A 21,375-nucleotide genomic window follows, 5' to 3' on the forward strand; every position below is an offset into this window, starting at 1 on the left:
GTGTTTTAGGGTTTAGGGCAGTGCAGTGGTGTTCGGCCAGTGTAGGGGGTCTTGCTGGGGGTGGTGTTTCAGGGTTTAGGGCAGTGGTGTTCAGGTAGTGTAGGTGGTCTTGCTGGGGGTGGTGTTTCAGGGTTTAGGGCAGTGCAGTGGTTTCTGGGCAGTGTATGGGGTCATGCTGGGGTGGTGTTTCAGGGTTTAGGGCAGTGCAGTGGTGTCCGGGCAGTGTAGGGGGCCGTGCTGGGGCTGGTGTTACAGGGTTTAGGGTAGTGCTGTGGTGTTTGTGTAGTGTAGGGGGTAATGCTGGTGGTAGTGTTTTAGTGTTCATTGTAGTGCAGTGATGTTTGTGTAGTGTAGGGGTCGTGCTTGGGGTACATTTAGGGTTTAGGGTTGTGCAGTGGTGTTTGTGTAGTGTAGGGGGTCATGCTTGGGTAGTGTTTTAGGGTTTAGGGTAGTGCAGTGGTGTTGGTGTAGTGTAGGGGGTTGTGCTGGGGTAGTGTTTTAGGGTTTAGGGTAGTGCAGTGGTGTTTGGGTAGTGTAGGGGGTTTTGCTGAGGGTAGATTTAGTGTAGTGCAGTGGTGTTGGTGTAGTGTAGGGGGCCGTGCTGGGGCTGGTGTTACAGGGTTTAGGGTAGTGCTGTGGTGTTTGTGTAGTGTAGGGGGTCATGCTGGTGGTAGTGTTTTAGTGTTCATTGTAGTGCAGTGAAGTTTGTGTAGTGTAGGGGTCGTGCTTGGGGTACATTTAGAGTTCAGGGTTGTGCAGTGGTGTTTGTGTAGTGTAGGGGGTCGTGCTGGTGGTAGTGTTTTAGTGTTCATTGTAGTGCAGTGATGTTTGTGTAGTGTAGGGGTCGTGCTTGGGGTACATTTAGGGTTTAGGGTTGTGCAGTGGTGTTTGTGTAGTGTAGGGGGGTCGTGCTTGGGTAGTGTTTTAGGGTTTAGGGTAGTGCAGTGGTGTTGTTGTAGTGTAGGGGGTTGTGCTGGGGTAGTGTTTTAGGGTTTAGTGTAGTGCAGTGGTGTGTGGGTAGTGTAGGGGGTTTTGCTGAGGGTAGATTTAGTGTAGTGCAGTGGTGTTTGGGTTTTGTTTGGAGTCGTGCTGGGGAAGTGTTTTAGGGTTTAGGGTAGTGCAGTGGTGTTTGGGTAGTGCAGGAGGTCGTGCTGAGGGTAGTGTTTTAGGGTTTAGGGTAGTGCAGTGTTTGGGCAGTGTAGGGGGTAGTGCTGCGGTAGTGGTTTGGGGAGTGCAGTGGCTTTTGGGTAGTGTAGGGGCACTGCTGTGGGTAGTGTTTTAGTGTTAAGGGTAGTGCAATGGTGTTTGGGTAGCGTAGGGGGTTCTGCTGGGGGTTGTGTTTTAGGGTTTAGAGTAGTGCAGTGGTGTTTGGGAAGTGTAGGGGTTACTAATGAGGGAAGTGTTTTAGGGTAGTGCAGCGGTGTTTGGGTAGTGTGGGGGGTCGTGCAGGGGGTAGTGTTTTAGGGTTTAGGGTAGTGCTGTGGTGTTTTTGTAGTGTAGGGGGTCGTGCTATTGGTAGTGTTTTAGGGTATAGGGTAGTGTAGTGGTGTTTGTTGTAGTGTAGGGAGTCGTGCTTGGGGTACATTTAGGGTTTAGGGTAGTGCAGTGGTGTTTGTGTTGTGTAGGGGGTCGTGCTTGGGTAGTGTTTTAGGGTTTAGGGTAGTGCAGTGGTGTTGGTGTAGTGTAGGGGGTCATGCTGGGGGTAGTGTTTTGGGGTTTTAGGGAAGTACAGTGGTGTTTGGGTAGTGTAGGGGTCGTGCTGAGGGTAGATTTAGGGTTGTGCAGTGGTGTTTGGGTAGTGTAGGAGGTCGTGCTGGCGTAGATTTTTGGTTTAGGGTAGTGCAGTGGAGTTTGGGTAGTGTAGGGGGTAGTGCTGGGGGTAGACTTAGGGTTTAGGGTAGTGCATTGGTGTTTGGGTAGTATAGGGAGTCGTGCGGGGGGAGTGTTATAGGGTTTAGGGTAGTGCAGTGGTGTTTGGGTAGTGTAGGAGGTCGTGCTGGGGTAGTGTTTTAGGATTTAGGGTAGTGCAGTGTTTGGGTAGTGTAGGGGGTCATGCTAGGGGTAGTGGTTAAGGGGAGTGCAGTGGTTTTTGGGTAGTGTAGGGGGTACTGCTGTGGATAGTGTTATAGGGTTTAGGGTAGTGCAATGGTGTTTGGGTAGTGTAGGGGGTTCTGCTGGGGGTAGTGTTTTAGGGTTTAGGGTAGTGCAGTGGTGTTTGGGTAGTGTAGGGGTACTGCCTGGGGTAGTGTTTTAGGGTAGTGCAGTGGTGTTTGGGTAGTGTAGGGGGTCGTGCTGGGGTAGTGTTTTAGGGTTTAGGGTAGTGCAGTGGTGTTTGTGTAGTGTAGGGGGTAGTGTTTAAGGAATAGGACACTGCAGTGATGTTTGTGTAGTGTAGGGGGTCGTACTGGGGGTAGTGTTTTAGGTTTTAGGGTAGTGCAGCGGTGTTTGTGTAGTGTAGGGGGTCGTGTTTTAGGGTTTAGGGTAGTGTAGTGGTGTTTGGGTAGTGTAGGGGGCCGTGCTTGGGTAGTGTTTAAGGGTTGAGGGTAGTGCAGTGGTGTCGGTGTAGTGTAGGGGGTCGTGCTTTGGGTAGTGTTTTAGGGTTTAGGGTAGTGAAGTGGTGTTTGGGTAGTGTAGGGGATTGTGCTGAGGGTAGATTTAGTGTAGTGCAGTAGTGTTTGGGTAGTGTAGGGGGTAGTGCTGGGGTAGATTTAGGGTTTAGGGTAGTGCATTTGTGTTTGGGTAGTGTTGGGAGTCGTGCTGGGGGAAGTGTTTTAGGGTTTAGGTGGTGTTTGGGTAGAGTAGGAGGTCGTGCTTGGGGTACATTTAGGGTTAAGGGTAGTGCAGTGGTGTTTGTGTAGTGTAGGGGGTCGTGCTTGGGTAGTGTTTTAGGGTTTAGGGTAGTGTAGTGGTGTTGGTGTAGTATAGGGGTCATGCCGGGGGTAGTGTTTTTGGGTTTAGGGTAGTGCAGTGGTGTTTGGGTAGTGTAGGGGGTTGTGCTGAGGGTAGATTTAGGGTTGTGCGGTGGTGTTTGGGTAGTGTAGGAGGTCGTGCGGGGGTAGATTTTGGGTTTAGGGTAGTACAGTGGTGTTTGGGTAGTGTAGGGGGTAGTGCTGGGGGTAGACTTAGGGTTTAGGGTCGTGCATTCGTGTTTGGGTAGTGTAGGGAGTCGTGCTGGGGGAAGTGTTTTAGGGTTTAGGGTAGTGCAGTGGTTTTTGGGTAGTGTAGGAGGTCGTGCTGGGGGTAGTTTTTTAGGATTTAGGGTAGTGCAGTTTTTGGGTAGTGTAGGGGGTCGTGCTGGGGGTAGTGGTTTAGGGGAGTGCAGTGGTGTTTGGGTAGTGTAGGAGGTACTGCTGTGGGTAGTGTTTTAGGGTTTAGGGTAGTGCAATGGTGTTTGGGTAGTGTAGGGGGTTTTGCTGGGGGTAGTGTTTTAGGGTGTAGGGTAGTGCAGTGGTGTTTGGGTAGTGTAGGGTGTTGTGCTGGGGGTAGTGTTTTAGGGTTTAGGGTAGTGCAGTGGTGTTTGTGTAGTGTAGGGGGTAGTGTTTAAGGTTTAGGGTAGTGCAGTGGTGTTTGTGTAGTGTAGGGGGTCATGCTGGGGGTAGTGTTTTAGGTTTTAGGGTAGTGCAGCGGTGTTTGTGTAGTGTAGGGGGTCATGTTTTAGGGTTTAGGATAGTGCAGTGGTGTTTGGGTAGTGTAGGGGGTCTTGCTCGGGGTAGTGTTTTAGTGTAGTGCAATGGTCTTTGAGTAGTGTAGGTGATCGTGCTGGGGGTTAGTGTTTCAGGGTTTAGGGCAGTGCAGTGGTGTTCAAGCAGTGTAGGGGGTCTTGCTGGGGGTGTTGTTTCAGGGTTTAGGGCAGTAGTGTTCTGGCAGTGTAGGGGGTCTTGCTGGGGGTGGTGTTTCAGGGTTTAGGGCAGTGAAGTGGTGTCTGGGCAGTGTATGGCGTCGTGCAGGGGGTGTTTCAGTGTTTAGGGCAGTGCAGCGGTGTTCGGGCAGTGTAGGGGGTCATGGTGGAGCTAGTGTTACAGGGTTTAGAGTAGTGCTGTGGTGTTTGTGTAGTGTAGGGGGTCATGCTGGTGGTAGTGTTTTAGTGTTTATTGTAGTGCAGTGATGTTTGTGTAGTATAGGGGGTCGTGTTTGGGGTACATTTAGGGTTTTTGGTAGTGCAGTGGTGTTTGTGTAGTGTAGGGGGCCGTGCTTGGTTAGTGTTTTGGGGTTGAGGGTAGTGCAGTGGTGTTGGTGTAGTGTAGGGGGTCGTGCTGGGGGTAGTGGTTTAGGGGAGTGCAGTAGTGTTTGGGTAGTGTAGGAGGTACTGCTGTGGGTAGTGTTTTAGGGTTTAGGGTAGTGCAATGGTGTTTGGGTAGTGTAGGGGGTTTTGCTGGGGGTAGTGTTTTAGGGTTTAGGGTAGTGCAGTGGTGTTTGGGTAGTGTAGGGTGTCGTGCTGGCGGTAGTGTTTTAGGGTTTAGGGTAGTGCAGTGGTGTTTGTGTAGTGTAGGGGTAGTGTTTAAGGTTTAGGGTAGTGCAGTGGTGTTTGTGTAGTGTAGTGGGTCATGCTTGGGGTAGTGTTTTAGGTTTTAGGGTAGTGCAGCGGTGTTTGTGTAGTGTAGGGGGTCGTGTTTTAGGGTTTAGGGTAGTGCAGTGGTGTTTGGGTAGTGTAGGGGGTCTTGCTGGGGGTAGTGTTTTAGTGTAGTGCAATGGTCTTTGAGTAGTGTAGGTGATCGTGCTGGGGGTTAGTGTTTCAGGGTTTAGGGCAGTGCAGTGGTGTTCAGGCAGTGTAGGGGCTCTTGCTGGGGGTGATGTTTCAGGGTTTAGCGCAGTGGTGTTCTGGCAGTGTAGGGGGTCTTGCTGGGGGTGGTATTTCAGGGTTTAGGGCAGTGCAGTGGTGTCTGGGCAGAGTATGGGGTCATGCTGGGGGTGTTTCAGGGTTTAGGGCAGTGCAGCGGTGTTCGGGCAGTGTAGGGAGTCATGCTGGGGCTAGTGTTACAGGGTTTAGAGTAGTGCTGTGGTGTTTGTGTAGTGTAGGGGGTCATGCTGGTGGTAGTGTTTTAGTGTTTATTGTAGTGCAGTGATGTTTGTGTAGTATAGGGGGTCGTGCTTGGGGTACATTTAGGGTTTTTGGTAGTGCAGTGGTGTTTGTGTAGTGTAGGGGGCCGTGCTTGGGTAGTGTTTTAGGGTTGAGGGTAGTGCAGTGGTGTTGGTGTAGTGTAGGGGGTCGTGCTTTGGGTAGTGTTTTAGGGTTTAGGGTAGTGCAGTGGTGTTTGGGTTGTGTAGGGGGTTGTGCTGAGGGTAGATTTAGTGTAGTGCAGTGGTGTTTGGGTAGTGTAGGGGGTAGTGCTGGGGGTAGATTTAGGGTTTAGGGTAGTGCATTTGTGTTTGGGTAGTGTTGGGAGTCGTGCTGGGGGAAGTGTTTTAGGGTTTAGGGTATTGCAGTGGTGTTTGGGTAGTGTAGGAGGTCGTGCTGGGGTAGTGTATTTGGGATTAGGGTAGTGCAGTGTTTGGGCAGTGTAGGGGTCGTGCTGGGGGTAGTGGTTTAGGGGAGTACAATGGTGTTTGGGTAGTGTAGGGGGATCTGCTAAGGTAGTGGTTTAGGGATTAGAGTAGTGCAGTGGTGTTTGGGTAGTGTAGGGGGTACTAATGAGGGTAGTGTTTTAGCGTAGTGCAGCGGTGTTTGGGTAGTGTAGGGGTTCATGCTGGGGGCAGTGTTTTAGGGTTTAGGGTAGTGTAGTGGTTTTTGTTGTAGTGTAGGGGGTCGTGCTTGGTGTACATTTAGCGTTTAGGGTAGTGCAGTGGTGTTTGTGTAGTGTAGGGGGTCGTGCTTGGGTAGTGTTTTAGGGTTTAGGGTAGTGCAGTGGTGTTTGGGTAGTGTAGGAGGCCGTGCTGGGGGTAGTGTTTTAGGATTTAGGGTAGTGCAGTGTTTGGGTAGTGTAGGGGGTCGTGCTGGGGGTAGTGGTTTAGGGGAGTGCAGTGGTGTTTGGGTAGTGTAGGGGGTACTGCTGTGGGTAGTGTTTTAGGGTTTAGGGTAGTGCAATGGTGTTTGGGTAGTGTAGGGGGTTCTGCTGAGGGTAGTGTTTTAGGGTTTAGGGTAGTGCAGTGGTGTTTGGGTAGTGTAGGGGGTCGTGCTGAGGGTAGTGTTTTAGGGTTTAGGGTAGTGCAGTGGTGTTTGTGTAGTGTAGGGGGTAGTGCTTTAGGTTTAGGGTAGTGCAGTGGTGTTTGTGTAGTGTAGGGGGTCGTGCTGGGGGTAGTGTTTTAGGTTTTAGGGTAGTGCAGCGGTGTTTGTGTAGTGTAGGGGGTCATGTTTTAGGGTTTAGGGTAGTGCAGTGGTGTTTGGGTAGTGTAGGAGGTATTGCTGGGGTAATGTTTTAGTGTAGTGCAATGGTCTTTGAGTAGTGTAGGTGATTGTGCTGGGGTTAGTGTTTTAGGGTTTAGGATAGTGCTATGGTGTTGGGGTAGTGTAGGTGGTCGTGCTGGGGGTGGTGTTTCAGGGGTAAGGGCAGTGCAGTGGTGTTCAGGCAGTGTAGGGGGTCTTGCTGGGGGCGGTGTTTTAGGGTTTAGGGCAGTGGTGTTCGGGCAGTGTAGGGGGTCTTGCTGGGGGTGGTGTTTCAGGGTTTAGGGCAGTGCAGTGGTGTCTGGGCAGTGTATGGGGTCGTGCTGGGGGTGTTTCAGGGTTTAGGGTAGTGCAGTGGTGTTGGTGTAGTGTAGAGGGTCGTGCTGGGGGTAGTTTTTTGGGGTTTAGGGTAGTGCAGGGGTGTTTGGGTAGTGTAGGAGGTCATGCTGGGGGTAGTGTTTTAGATTTTAGGGTAGTGCAGCAGTGTTTGTGGAGTGAAGGGGTCATGCTGGGGGTAGTGTTTTAGGGTTTAGGGTAGTGCAGTGGTGTCTGGGCCGTGTAAGGGGTCGTGCTGGGGGTGGTGTTTCAGGGTTTAGGGCAGTGGTTTTCTGGCAGTGTAGGGGTTCTTGCTGTGGGTGGTGTTTCAGGGTTTAGGGTAGTGCAGTGGTGTCTGGGCAGTGTACGGGGTCGTGCTGGGGTGGTGTTTCAGGGTTTAGGGCAGAGCAGCGGTGTTCGGGCAGTGTAGGGGGTCGTGCTGGGTCTGGTGTTTCAGGGTTTAGGGTAGTGCTGTGGTGTTTGTGTAGTGTAGGGGTCGTGCTGGTGGTAGTGTTTTAAGGTTTAGGGTAGTGCAGTGATGATTGTGTAGTGTAAGGGGTCATGCTTGGGCTACATTTATGGTTTATTGTAGTGCAGTGATGTTTGTGTAGTGTAGGGGGTCGTGCTTGGGTAGTGTTTTAGGGTTTAGGGTAGTGCAGTGGTGTTGGTGTAGTGTAGGAGGTCGTGCTTGGGTAGTGTTTTAGGGTTTAGGGTAGTGCAGTGGTGTTTGGGTAGTGTAGGGGGTCGTGCTTGGGGTAGATGTAGGGTTTAGGGTAGTGCAGTGGTGTTTGGGTAGTGTAGGGGGGTCGTGCTGGGGGTAGGTTTAGGGTTTAGGGTAGTGCATTGGTGTTTGGGTAGATAAGGGAGTCATGCTGGGGGAGTATTTTAGGGTTTAGGGTAGTGCAGTGGTGTTTGGGTAGTGTAGGAGATCATGCTGGGGGTAGTGTTTTAGGGTTTATGGTAGTGCTGTGTTTGGGTAGTGTAGGGGGTCGTGGTTTAGGGGTTTGCCGTGGTGTTTGGGTAGTGTAGGGGATACTGCTGTGGGTAGTGTTTCAGGGTTTAGTGTAGTGCAATGGTGTTTAGGTAGTGTAGGGGGTTCTGCTGGGTGTAGTGTTTTAGGGTTTAGGGTAGTGCAGTGGTGTTTGGGTAGTGTAGGGGGTACTGCTGGGGGTAGTGTTTTAGGGTAGTGCAGTGGTGTCTGGGTAGTGTAGGGGGTTGTGCTGGGGGTAGTGTTTTATGGTTTAGGGTAGTACAGTGCTGTTTGTGTAGTGTAGGGGGAAGTGTTTTAGGGTTTAGGGTAGTGCAGTGGTGTTTGTGTGGTGTAGGGGGTCGAGTTTTAGGGTTTAGGGTAGTACAGTGGTGTTTGGGTAGTGTAGGGGGTCATGCTGGGGGTAGTGTTTTAGGGTAGTGCAATGGTCTTTTGGTAGTGTAGGGGATTGTGCTGGGGGTTAGTGTTTAGGGTTTAGGGTAGTGCAGTGGTGTTGGGGTAGTGTAGGGGGTTGTGCTGGGGGTGGTGTTTCAGGGTTTAGGGCAGTGCAGTGGTGTTCGGACAGTGTAGGGGGTCATGCTGGGGTGGTGTTTTAGGCTTTAGTGTAGTACAGTGGTGTTTGTATAGAGTAGAGGGTCGTGCTGTGGGTAGTGTTTTAAGGTTTAGGGTAGTGCAGTGGTGTTTGGGTAGTGTAGGAGGTAGTGCTGGGGGCAGTGTTTTAGGGTTTAGGGTAGTGCAGTGGTGCTGGGGTAGTGTTAGGGTCGTGCATGGGTTGGTGCTGTTGGGTTTAGGGAAGTTCAGTGGTGTTTGGGCAGTGTAGGGGGTTGTGCTGCGGGTAGTGTGTTAGGGTTTAGGACAGTGTAGTGGTGTTCGGCAGTGTAGGGGGTCGTGCTGGGGGTGGTGCTTTAGAGTTTAGAGCAGTGCAGTGGTGTTCGGGCAGTGTAGGGGGTCATGCTGGTGGTTGTGCTTTAGGGTTTAGGACAGTGCAGTGGTGTTCGGGCAGTTTAGGGGGTTGTGCTGGGGGTAGTGTTTTAGAGTTTAGGGTAGTGCAGTGGTCTTTGGGTAGCATAGGGGGGTCATTCTAGTGGTTAGTGTTTTAGGGTAGTGCAGTGGTGTTGGGTTAGTGTAGGGGGTCATGCTGGTGTGGTGTTTTAGGGTTTAGGGAAGTGCAGTGGTGTTCGGGCAGTGTAGGGGGTCGTGCATGGGGTGGTGCTTTAGGGTTTAGGGCAGTGCAGTGGTGTGCGGGCAGTGTATGGGGTCATGCTGCAGGTGGTGTTTAAGGGTGTAGTGCAGTGCTCTGGTGTTTGGGCAGTGTAGGTGGTCATGCTGGGGGTGGTGCCTTAGGGTTTAGGGCAGTGCAGTGGTGTTCGGACAGTGTAGGGGGTGAGCTGGGAGTAGTGTTTTAGGGTTTAGGGTAGTGCTGTGGTGTTTCGGTAGTGTAGGGGGTCGTGCTGAGTGTAGATTTAGGATTTAGGGTACTGCAGTGGTGTTTGGCTAATGTACGGGGTCGTGCTGAGAGTAGATTTAGGGTTTAGGGTAGTGCAGTGGTGTGTGGGCAGTATAGAGGGTCGTGCTTGGGGGGGTTTATGGTTTAGGGCAGTGCAGTGCAGTGGTGTTCGGGCAGTGTAGAGGGTCGTGCATAGGGAGGTGCGTTAGGGTTTAGGGCAGTGCAGTGGTGTTCGAGCAGTGTAGGGGGTGAGCTGGGGGTAGAGTTTTAGGGTAGTGCAGTGGTGTTTGGGTAGTGTAGGGGGTCGTGCTGAGAGTAGATTTAGGATAGTTCAGTGGTGTTTGGGTAGTGTAGGGGGTCATGCTGGTGGGAGATTTAGGGTTTAGGGTAGTTCAGTGGTGTTTGTGTAGTAGTGTAGGGAGTCGTGCTGGGGGAGTGTTTTAGGGTTTAGGGCAGTGGAGTGGTGTTTGGGTAGTGTAGGAGGTCATGCTGGGGGTAGTGTTTAACGGTTTAGGGCAGTGCAGTGGTGTTTGGGCAGTGTAGGGGGTCGTGCAGGGGGTAGTGTTTTAGGGTTTAGGGTAGTGCAGGGGTGTTTGAGTAGTGTAGGGAGTTGTGCTGAGAGTAGATTTCGGGTTTAGTGTAGTACAGTGGTGTTTGGGTAGTGTATGGGGTGGTGTAGGGATATATTTAGGGTTTAGGGCAGAGCAGTGGTGTTCAGGCAGTGTAGGGGTCATGCTGGGGGTAGTGTTTTAGGGTTTAGGGCAGTGCAGTGGTGCTCGGGCAGTGTAGGGGTAGTGCAGGGGGTGGTGTTTCAGGGTTTAGTGCAGTGCAGTGGTGTTCAGACAGTGTAGGGGGTCTTTCTGGGGGTGGTGTTTCAGGGTTTAGGGCAGTGGTGTTCGGGCAGTGTAGGGGGTCTTGCTGGGGGTGGTGTTTCAGGGTTTAGGGCAGTGCAGTGGTTTCTGGGCAGTGTATGGGGTCGTGCTGGGGTGGTGTTTCAGGGTTTAGGTCAGTGCAGTGGTGTTCGGGCAGTGTAGGGGTCATGCTGGGGGTAGTGTTTTAGGGTTTAGGGCAGTGCAGTGGTGTTCGGGCAGTGTAGGGGTCATGCTGGGGGTAGTGTTTTAGGGTTTAGGGCAGTGCAGTGGTGTTCGGGCAGTGTAGGGGGTCTTGCTGGGGGTGGTGTTTCAGGGTTTAGGGCAGTGGTGTCCGGGCAGTGTAGGGGGTCTTGCTGGGGTTGGTGTTTCAGGGTTTAGGGCAGTGCAGTTGTTTCTGGGCAGTGTATGGGGTCGTGCTGGGGTGGTGTTTCAGGGTTTAGGGCAGTGCAGTGGTGTACGGGCAGTGTAGGGGGTCGTGCTGGGGCTGGTGTTACAGGGTTTAGGGTATTGCTGTGGTGTTTGTGTAGTGTAGAGGGTCATGCTGGTGGTAGTGTTTTAGTGTTCATTGTAGTGCAGTGATGTTTGTGTAGTGTAGGGGTCGTGCTTGGGGTACATTTAGGGTTTAGAGTTGTGCAGTGGTGTTTGTGTAGTGTAGGGGGTCGTGCTTGGGTAGTGTTTTAGGCTTTAGGGTAGTGCAGTGGTGTTTGGGTAGTGTGGGATAGTGCTGGGGCAGTGTTTTGGGGTTTAGGGTAGTGCAGTGGTGTTGGTGTAGTGTAGGGGGTTGTGCTGGGGTAGTGTTTTAGGGTTTAGGGTAGTGCAGTGGTGTTTGGGTAGTGTAGGGGGTTTTGCTGAGGGTAGATTTAGTGTAGGGCAGTGGTGTTGGTGTAGTGTAGGGGGTTGTGCTGGGGGTAGTGTTTTAGGGTTTAGGGTAGTGCAGTGGTGTTTGGGTAGTGTAGGAGGTCGTGCTGGGGGTAGTGTTTTAGGGTTTAGGGTAGTGCAGTGTTTGGGCACTGTATTGGGTCGTGCTGGGGGTAGTGGTTTGGGGAGTGCAGTGGTATTTGGGTAGTGTAGGGGTACTGCTGTGGGTAGTGTTTTAGTGTTTAGGGTAGTGCAGTGGTGTTTGGGTAGTGTAGGGGGTACTAATGAGGGAAGTGTTTTAGGGTAGTGCAGCGGTGTTTGGGTAGTGTGGGGGGTCGTGCTGGGGGTAGTGTTTTAGGGTTTAGGGTAGTGCTGTGGTGTTTTTGTAGTGTAGGGGGTCATGCTGGTGGTAGTGTTTTAGGGTATAGGGTAGTGTAGTGGTGTTTGTTGTAGTGTAGGGGGTCGTGCTTGGGGTACATTTAGGGTTTAGGGTAGTGCAGTGGTGTTTGTGTTGTGTAGGGGGTCGTGCTTGGGTAGTGTTTTAGGGTTTAGGGTAGTGCAGTGGTGTTGGTGTAGTGTAGGGGGTCATCCTGGGGGTAGTGTTTTTGGGTTTTAGGGTAGTGCAGTGGTGTTTGGGTAGTGTAGGGGTCGTGCTGAGGATAGATTTAGGGTTGTGCAGTGGTGTTTGGGTAGTGTAGGAGGTCGTGCTGGGGTAGATTTTGGGTTTAGGGTAGTGCAGTGGTGTTTGGGTAGTGTAGGGGGTAGTGCTGGGGGTAGACTTAGGGTTTAGGGTAGTGCATTGGTGTTTGGGTAGTATAGGGAGTCGTGCGGGGGGGAGTGTTTTAGGGTTTAGGGTAGTGCAGTGGTGTTTGGGTAGTGTAGGAGGTCGTGCTGGGGTAGTGTTTTAGGATTAAGAGGTAGTGCAGTGTTTGGGTAGTGTAGGGGGTCGTGCTTGGTGTAGTGGTTTAGGGGAGTGCAGTGGTGTTTGGGTAGTGTAGGGAGTATTGCTGTGGGTAGTGTTTTAGGGTTTAGGGTAGTGCAATGGTGTTTGGGTAGTGTAGGGGGTTCTGCTGGGGGTAGTGTTTTAGGGTTTAGGGTAGTGCAGTGGTGTTTGGGTAGTGTAGGGGTACTGCTGGGGGTAGTGTTTTAGGGTAGTGCAGTGGTGTTTGGGTAGTGTAGGGGTCGTGCTGGGGGTAGTGTTTTAGGGTTTAGGGTAGTGCAGTGGTGTTTGTGTAGTGTAGGGGGTAGTGTTTAAGGAATAGGGCACTGCAGTGATGTTTGTGTAGTGTAGGGGGTCATACTGGGGGTAGTGTTTTAGGTTTTAGGGGAGTGCAGCGGTGTTTGTGTAGTGTAGGGGGTCGTGTTTTAGGGTTTAGGGTAGTGCAGTGGTGTTTGGGTAGTGTAGGGGGTTTTGCTGAGGGTAGATTTAGTGTAGGGCAGTGGTGTTGGTGTAGTGTAGGGGGTTGTGCTGGGGGTAGTGTTTTAGGGTTTAGGGTAGTGCAGTGGTGTTTGGGTAGTGTAGGAGGTCGTGCTGGGGGTAGTGTTTTAGGGTTTAGGGTAGTGCAGTGTTTGGGCACTGTATTGGGTCGTGCTGGGGGTAGTGGTTTGGGGAGTGCAGTGGTATTTGGGTAGTGTAGGGGTACTGCTGTGGGTAGTGTTTTAGTGTTTAGGGTAGTGCAATGGTGTTTGGGTAGCGTAGGGGGTTCTGCTGGGGGTTGTGTTTTAGGGTTTAGAGTAGTGCAGCGGTGTTTGGGTAGTGTGGGGGGTCGTGCTGGGGGTAGTGTTTTAGGGTTTAGGGTAGTGCTGTGGTGTTTTTGTAGTGTAGGGGGTCGTGCTGGTGGTAGTGTTTTAGGGTATAGGGTAGTGTAGTGGTGTTTGTTGTAGTGTAGGGGGTCGTGCTTGGGGTACATTTAGGGTTTAGGGTAGTGCAGTGGTGTTTGTGTTGTGTAGGGGGTTGTGCTTGGGTAGTGTTTTAGGGTTTAGGGTAGTGCAGTGGTGTTGGTGTAGTGTAGGGGGTCATGCTGGGGGTAGTGTTTTTGGGTTTTAGGGTAGTGCAGTGGTGTTTGGGTAGTGTAGGGGTCGTGCTGAGGATAGATTTAGGGTTGTGCAGTGGTGTTTGGGTAGTGTAGGAGGTCGTGCTGGGGTAGATTTTGGGTTTAGGGTAGTGCAGTGGTGTTTGGGTAGTGTAGGGGGTAGTGCTGGGGGTAGACTTAGGGTTTAGGGTAGTGCATTGGTGTTTGGGTAGTATAGGGAGTCGTGCAGGGGGGAGTGTTTTAGGGTTTAGGGTAGTGCAGTGGTGTTTGGGTAGTGTAGGAGGTCGTGCTGGGGTAGTGTTTTAGGATTAAGAGGTAGTGCAGTGTTTGGGTAGTGTCGGGGGTCGTGCTTGGTGTAGTGGTTTAGGGGAGTGCAGTGGTGTTTGGGTAGTGTAGGGGGTATTGCTGTGGGTAGTGTTTTAGGGTTTAGGGTAGTGCAATGGTGTTTGGGTAGTGTAGGGGGTTCTGCTGGGGGTAGTGTTTTAGGGTTTAGGGTAGTGCAGTGGTGTTTGGGTAGGTTAGGGGTACTGCTGGGGGTAGTGTTTTAGGGAAGTACAGTGGTGTTTGGGTAGTGTAGGGGTCGTGCTGGGGTAGTGTTTTAGGATTAAGAGGTAGTGCAGTGTTTGGGTAGTGTAGGGGGTCGTGCTTGGTGTAGTGGTTTAGGGGAGTGCAGTGGTGTTTGGGTAGTGTAGGGAGTATTGCTGTGGGTAGTGTTTTAGGGTTTAGGGTAGTGCAATGGTGTTTGGGTAGTGTAGGGGGTTCTGCTGGGGGTAGTGTTTTAGGGTTTAGGGTAGTGCAGTGGTGTTTGGGTAGTGTAGGGGTACTGCTGGGGGTAGTGTTTTAGGGTAGTGCAGTGGTGTTTGGGTAGTGTAGGGGGTCGTACTGGGGGTAGTGTTTTAGGTTTTAGGGGAGTGCAGCGGTGTTTGTGTAGTGTAGAAGGTCGTGTTTTAGGGTTTAGGGTAGTGCAGTGGTGTTTGGGTAGTGTAGGGGGTTTTGCTGAGGGTAGATTTAGTGTAGGGCAGTGGTGTTGGTGTAGTGTAGGGGGTTGTGCTGGGGGTAGTGTTTTAGGGTTTAGGGTAGTGCAGTGGTGTTTGGGTAGTGTAGGAGGTCGTGCTGGGGGTAGTGTTTTAGGGTTTAGGGTAGTGCAGTGTTTGGGCACTGTATTGGGTCGTGCTGGGGGTAGTGGTTTGGGGAGTGCAGTGGTATTTGGGTAGTGTAGGGGTACTGCTGTGGGTAGTGTTTTAGTGTTTAGGGTAGTGCAATGGTGTTTGGGTAGCGTAGGGGGTTCTGCTGGGGGTTGTGTTTTAGGGTTTAGAGTAGTGCAGTGGTGTTTGGGTAGTGTAGGGGGTACTAATGAGAGAAGTGTTTTAGGGTAGTGCAGCGGTGTTTGGGTAGTGTGGGGGGTCGTGCTGGGGGTAGTGTTTTAGGGTTTAGGGTAGTGCTGTGGTGTTTTTGTAGTGTAGGGGGTCGTGCTGGTGGTAGTGTTTTAGGGTATAGGGTAGTGTAGTGGTGTTTGTTGTAGTGTAGGGGGTCGTGCTTGGGGTACATTTAGGGTTTAGGGTAGTGCAGTGGTGTTTGTGTTGTGTAGGGGGTCGTGCTTGGGTAGTGTTTTAGGGTTTAGGGTAGTGCAGTGGTGTTGGTGTAGTGTAGGGGGTCATGCTGGGGGTAGTGTTTTTGGGTTTTAGGGTAGTGCAGTGGTGTTTGGGTAGTGTAGGGGTCGTGCTGAGGATAGATTTAGGGTTGTGCAGTGGTGTTTGGGTAGTGTAGGAGGTCGTGCTGGGGTAGATTTTGGGTTTAGGGTAGTGCAGTGGTGTTTGGGTAGTGTAGGGGGTAGTGCTGGGGGTAGACTTAGGGTTTAGGGTAGTGCATTGGTGTTTGGGTAGTATAGGGAGTCGTGCGGGGGGGAGTGTTTTAGGGTTTAGGGTAGTGCAGTGGTGTTTGGGTAGTGTAGGAGGTCGTGCTGGGGTAGTGTTTTAGGATTAAGAGGTAGTGCAGTGTTTGGGTAGTGTAGGGGGTCGTGCTTGGTGTAGTGGTTTAGGGGAGTGCAGTGGTGTTTGGGTAGTGTAGGGGGTATTGCTGTGGGTAGTGTTTTAGGGTATAGGGTAGTGCAATGGTGTTTGGGTAGTGTAGGGGGTTCTGCTGGGGGTAGTGTTTTAGGGTTTAGGGTAGTGCAGTGGTGTTTGGGTAAAGTAGGGGTACTGCTGGGGGTAGTGTTTTAGGGTAGTGCAGTGGTGTTTGGGTAGTGTAGGGTCGTGCTGGGGGTAGTGTTTTAGGGTTTAGGGTAGTGCAGTGGTGTTTGTGTAGTGTAGGGGGTAGTGTTTAAGGAATAGGGCACTGCAGTGATGTTTGTGTAGTGTAGGGGGTCGTACTGGGGGTAGTGTTTTAGGTTTTAGGGGAGTGCAGCGGTGTTTGTGTAGTGTAGGGGGTCGTGTTTTAGGGTTTAGGGTAGTGCAGTGGTGTTTGGGTAGTGTAGGGGGTCATGCTTGGGTAGTGTTTTAGGGTTTCGGGTAGTGCAGGGGTGTTGGTGTAGTGTAGGGGGTCGTGCTTGGGGTTCATTTAGGGTTTTTGGTAGTGCAGTGGTGTTTGTGTAGTGTAGGGGGCCGTGCTTGGGTAGTGTTTAAGGGTTGAGGGTAGTGCAGTGGTGTTGGTGTAGTGTAGGGGGTCGTGCTTTGGGTAGTGTTTTAGGGTTTAGGGTAGTGAAGTGGTGTTTGGGTAGTGTAGGGGGTTGTGCTGAGGGTAGATTTAGTGTAGTGCAGTAGTGTTTGGGTAGTGTAGGGGGTAGTGCTGGGGGTAGATTTAGGGATTAGGGTAGTGCATTTGTGTTTGGGTAGTGTTGGGAGTCGTGCTGGGGGAAGTGTTTTAGGGTTTAGGGTAGTGAAGTGGTGTTTGGGTAGTGTAGGAGGTTGTGCTTGGGGTACATTTAGGGTTTAGGGTAGTGCAGTGGTGTTTGTGTAGTGTAGGGGGTCGTGCTTGGGTAGTGTTTTAGGGTTTAGGGTAGTGTAGTGGTGTTGGTGTAGTATAGGGGTCATGCTGAGGGTAGTGTTTTTGGGTTTAGGGTAGTGCAGTGGTGTTTGGGTAGTGTAGGGGCTCGGGCTGAGGGTAGATTTAGGGTTGTGCAGTGGTGTTTGGGTAGTGTAGGAGGTCGTGCTGGGGTAGATTTTGGGTTTAGGGTAGTGCAGTGGTGTTTGGGTAGTGTAGGGGGTAGTGCTGGGGGTAGACTTAGGGTTTAGGGTAGTGCATTCGTGTTTGGGTAGTGTAGGGAGTCCTACTGGGGGAAGTGTTTTAGGGTTTAGGGTAGTGCAGTGGTGTTTGGGTAGTGTAGGAGGTCGTGCTGGGGGTAGTGTTTTAGGATTTAGGGTAGTGCAGTTTTTGGGTAGTGTAGGAGGTACTGCTGGGGGTAGTGTTTTAGGGTTTAGGGTAGTGCAATGGTGTTTGGGTAGTGTAGGGGGTTTTGCTGGGAGTAGTATTTTAGGGTTTAGGGTAGTGCAGTGGTGTTTGTGTAGTGTAGGGGGTCATGCTGGGGGTAGTGTTTTAGGTTTTAGGGTAGTGCAGCGGTGTTTGTGTAGTGTAGGGGGTCGTGTTTTAGGGTTTAGGGTAGTGCAGTGGTGTTTGGGTAGTGTAGGGGGTCTTGCTGGGGGTAGTGTTTTAGTGTAGTGCAATGGTCTTTGAGTAGTGTAGGTGATCGTGCTGGGGGATAGTGTTTTAAGGTTTAGGATAGTGCTATGGTGTTGGGGTAGTGTAGGTGGTCGTGCTGGGGGTGGTGTTTCAGGGTTTAGGGCAGTGCAGTGGTGTTCAGGCAGTGTAGGGGGTCTTGCTGGGGGTGGTGTTTCAGGATTTAGGGCAGTGGTGTTCTGGCAGTTTAGGGGGTCTTGCTGGGGGTGGTGTTTCACGGTTTTGGGCAGTGCAGTGGTGTCTGGGCAGTGTATGGGGTTGTCCTGGGGGTGTTTCAGGGTTTAGGGCAGTGCAGCCGTGTTCGGGCAGTGTAGGGGGTCATGCTGGGGCTAGTGTTACAGGGTTTAGAGTAGTGCTGTGTTGTTTGTGTAGTGTAGGGGGTCATGCTGGTGGTAGTGTTTTAGTGTTTATTGTAGTGCAGTGATGTCTGTGTAGTATAGGGGGTCGTGCTTGGGGTACATTTAGGGTTTTTGGTAGTGCAGTGGTGTTTGTGTAGTGTAGGGGGCCGTGCTTGGGTAGTGTTTTAGGGTTGAGGGTAGTGCAGTGGTGTTGGTGTAGTGTAGGGGGTCGTGCTTTGGGTAGTGTTTTAGGGTTTAGGGTAGTGCAGTGGTGTTTGGGTTGTGTAGGGGGTTGTGCTGAGGGTAGATTTAGTGTAGTGCAGTTGTGTTTGGGTAGTGTAGGGGGTAGTGCTGGGGGTAGATTTAGGGTTTAGGGTAGTGCATTTGTGTTTGGGTAGTGTTGTGAGTCGTGCTGGGGGAAGTGTTTTAGGGTTTAGGGTATTGCAGTGGTGTTAGGGTAGTGTAGGAGGTCGTGCTGGGGGTAGTGTATGTGGGATTAGGGTTGTGCAGTGTTTGGGCAGTGTAGGGGTCGTGCTGGGGGTAGTGGTTTAGGGGAGTGCAATGGTGTTTGGGTGGTGTAGGGGGTTCTGCTAGGGTAGTGTTTTAGGGATTAGAGTAGTGCAGTGGTGTTTGGGTAGTGTAGGGGTACTAATGAGGGTAGTGTTTTAGCATAGTGCAGCGGTGTTTGGGTAGTGTAAGGGTTCATGCTGGGGGTAGTGTTTTAGGGTTTAGGGTAGTGTAGTGGTGTTTGTTGTAGTGTAGGGGGTCGTGCTTGTGGTATATTTAGGGTTTAGGGTAGTGCAGTGGTGTTTGTGTAGTGTAGGGGGTCGTGCTTGGGTAGTGTTTTAGGGTTTAGGGTAGTGTAGTGGTGTTTGGGTAGTGTAGGAGGCCGTGCTGGGGGTAGTGTTTTAGGATTTAGGGTAGTGCAGTGTTTGGGTAGTGTAGGGGGTCATGCTAGGGGTAGTGGTTAAGGGGAGTGCAGTGGTTTTTGGGTAGTGTAGGGGGTACTGCTGTGGGTTGTGTTTTAGGGTTTAGGGTAGTGCAGTGGTGTTTGTGTAGTGTAGGGGGTCGTGTTTTAGGGTTTAGGGTAGTGCAGTGGTGTTTGGGTAGTGTAGGAGGTATTGCTGGGGTAGTGTTTTAGTGTAGTGCAATGGTCTTTGAGTAGTGTAGGTGATTGTGCTGGGGGTTAGTGTTTTAGGGTTTAGGATAGTGCTATGGTGTTGGGGTAGTGTAGGTGGTCGTGCTGGGGTGGTGTTTCAGGGTTTAGGGCAGTGCAGTGGTGTTCAGGCAATGTAGGGGGTCTTGCTGGGGGCGGTGTTTCAGGGTTTAGGGCAGTGGTGTTTGGGCAGTGTAGGGGGTCTTGCTGGGGGTGGTTTTTCAGGGTTTAAGGCAGTGCAGTGGTGTCTGGGCAGTGTATGGGGTCGTGCTGGGGGTGTTTCAGGGTTTAGGGCAGTGCAGTGGTGTTCGGGAAGTGTAGGGGGTCGTGCTGGGGCTAGTGTTACAGGGTTTAGAGTGGTGCTGTGGTGTTTGTGTAGTGTAGGGGGTCATGCCGGTGGGTGGTAGTGTTTTAGTGTTTATTGTAGTGCAGTGATGTTTGTGTAGTGTAGGGGGTCGTGCTTGTGGTACATTTAGGGTTTTTGGTAGTGCAGTGGTGTTTGTGTAGTGTATGGGGCCGTGCTTGGGTAGTGTTTTAGGGTTGAGGGTAGTGCAGTGGTGTTGGTGTAGTGTAGGGGGTCGTGCTTTGGGTAGTGTTTTAGGGTTTAGGGTAGTGCAGTGGTGTTTGGGTAGTGGAGGGGCTTGTGGTGAGGGTAGATTTAGTGTAGTGCAGTGGTGTTTGGGTAGTGTAGCCGGTAGTGCTGGGGGTAGATTCAGGGTTTAGGGTAGTGCATTTGTGTTTGGGTAGTGTTGGGAATCGTACTGGGGGAAGTGTTTTAGGGTTTAGGGTAGTGCAGTGGTGTTTGGGTAGTGTAGGAGGTCGTGCTGGGGGTAATGTATTTGGGATTAGGGTAGTGCAGTGTTTGGGCAGTGTAGGGGTCGTGCTGGGGGTAGTGGTTTAGGGGAGTGCAATGGTGTTTGGGTAGTGTAGGGGGTTCTGCTGGTGTAGTGTTTTAGGGTTTAGAGTAGTGCAGTGGTGTTTGGGTAGTGTAGGGGGTACTAATGAGCGTAGTGTTTTAGGGTAGTGCAGCAGTGTTTGGGAAGTGTAGGGGGTCATGCTGGGGGTAGAGTTTTAGGGTTTAGGGTAGTGTAGTTGTGGTTGTTGTAGTGTAGGGGATCGTGCTTGGGGTACATTTAGGGTTTAGGGTAGTGCAGTGGTGTTTGTGTAGTGTAGGGGGTCGTGCTTGGGTAGTGTTTTAGGGTTTAGGGTAGTGCAGTGGTGTTAGTGTAGTGTAGGGGGTCGTGCTGGGGTAGTGTTTCTGTGTTTAAGGAAGTGCAGTGGTGTTAGGGTAGTGTAGGGGGTCGTGCTGGGGAAGATTTAGGGTTTAGGGTAGTGCAGTGGTGTATGGGTAGTGTAGGGGGTAGTGCTGGGGTTAGACTTAAGGTTTAGGGTAGTGCATTGGTGTTTGCGTAGTGTAAGGAGTCATGCTGGGGGGAGTGTTTTAGGGTTTAGGGTAGTACAGTCGTGTTTGGGTAGTGTAGGATGTCATGCTGGGGGTAGTGTTTTAGGATTTAGGGTAGTGCAGTGTTTGGGTAGTGTAGGGGCTCGTGCTGGGGGTAGTGGTTTAGGGGAGTGCAGTGGTGTTTGGGTAGTGTAGGGGGTACTGCTGTGGGTAGTGTTTTAGGGTTTAGGGTAGTGCAGTGGTGTTTGGGTAGTGTAGGGGGTTCTGCTGGGGGTAGTGTTTTAGGGTAGTGCAGTGGTGTTTGGGTAGTGTAGGGGGTCTTGCTGGGTGTGGTGTTTCAGGGTTTACGGCAGTGCAGTGGTGTTCGGGCAGTGTAGCGGGTAATGCTGGGGTGGTGTTTCAGGGTTTAGGGCAGTGCAGTGCTGTACGGGGTCTTGCTGGGGATGGTGTTTCAGGGTTTAGGGCAGTGGTTTTCGGGCAGTGTAGGGGGTCTTGCTCGGGGTGGTGTTTCAGGTTTTAGGGTAGTGCAGTGTTTGGGTAGTATAGGGGGTCGTGCTGGGGTAGTGGTTTAGGGGAGTGCAGTGGTGTTTGGTTAGTGTAGCGGGTACTGCTGTGGGTAGTGTTTTAGGGTTTAGGGTAGTGAAATGGTGTTTGGGTAGTGTAGGGGGTACTGCTGGGGGTAGTGTTTTAGGGTAGTGCAGTGGTGTTTGGGTAGTGTAGGGGGTCGTGCTGGTGGTAGTGTTTTAGGGTTTAGGGTAGTGCAGTTGTGTTTGTGTAGTGTAGGGTGTAGTTTTTTAGGGTTTAGGGTAGTGCAGTGGTGTTTGTGTAGTGTAGGGGTTCGTGCTGGGGGTAGTATTTTAGATTATAGGGTAGTGCAGCGGTGTTTGTGTAGTATAGGAGGTCATGTTTTAGGGTTTAGGGTAGTGCAGTGGTGTTTGGGTAGTGTAGGGGGTCATGCTGGGGTAGTGTTTTAGGGAAGTGCAATGGTGTTTGGGTAGTGTAGGTGTAGGAGAGTAGGGTCTGCTATCCTATGGTCACCCCAAATTTTTGCTTTTTGCTTCACTGGTTTTTGACATATTGAGGCTGTGGGCCTGCCAATCAGACCCCCAGCCTGCTGTTCTCTCTACTAAATTAAAACTATGCACCCTAGGTGCATAACCAATTGGAAGTGGATCACCCTGTCAGCCCCTGTACCAGTGTACACTAGGTACCCAGGGCATTGGTGTACCCAAGGCCTGCCAAGGGCTGCAGCATGTATTATGCCACCCCAGGCTTGGCCTAACAATCTGACACAACTGGCTGATCACTCAGCTGGGGTAAGTTGGTGTAATCACCTCTTACTTAGGTGTAGTATACCTATACCTAACCTTAAATGGGACACCTGGTAACCTATAAGTCACTCCTATGGCAGGCCTTAACAATCCTGAAGGCAGAGTGCTTGGTTCCATGTGAGATGGTGCTCTGGCATGAGCTGAGCCTGTCTGCAGTGGTCGGAACAACTTCCTTCTACTGTTTCCAGATATCGTCATACCATATACTCTTAAGTGCATTATGAACCTCGCGGTTAAATGCTATCTTTGGTTTGGCTTTATCAAAACATGTCGAGTAAGGTGTCATACGAATTGGAATACTAACCCCTCGCCAATTCTGGCGACGGGGTTAGCATTCCACCCTTCTAGAGGGACACGACATGTACAGTACCTGAAACCCGGGTAAAATCAGACATAGCCTCAGCTCCACAAAATGGATGCTGCCACCACAGACACAAGTCTGCCCTCCTGCTGCTGGGAGTCCTTCCAGCTTGGGAGGTGTGGACAAAGGGTTTCCTGCCAGGGGAGGTGCGTGCACCACCCCAGACAGGATTTTGTGTATTGGTCAGGTAGGGCTTGAAAGAAACCAGACATGCCTGTGGCTCACAAGGAGCCTCGGTGCATATGCCAGCTCAAACCGGTCCTGGGGCACACCAGTCCCGGGC

This window comes from Triturus cristatus, chromosome 1_1, assembly GCF_964204655.1.
Source record: "Triturus cristatus chromosome 1_1, aTriCri1.1, whole genome shotgun sequence".
In the NCBI taxonomy this organism is placed as follows: domain Eukaryota; kingdom Metazoa; phylum Chordata; class Amphibia; order Caudata; family Salamandridae; genus Triturus; species Triturus cristatus.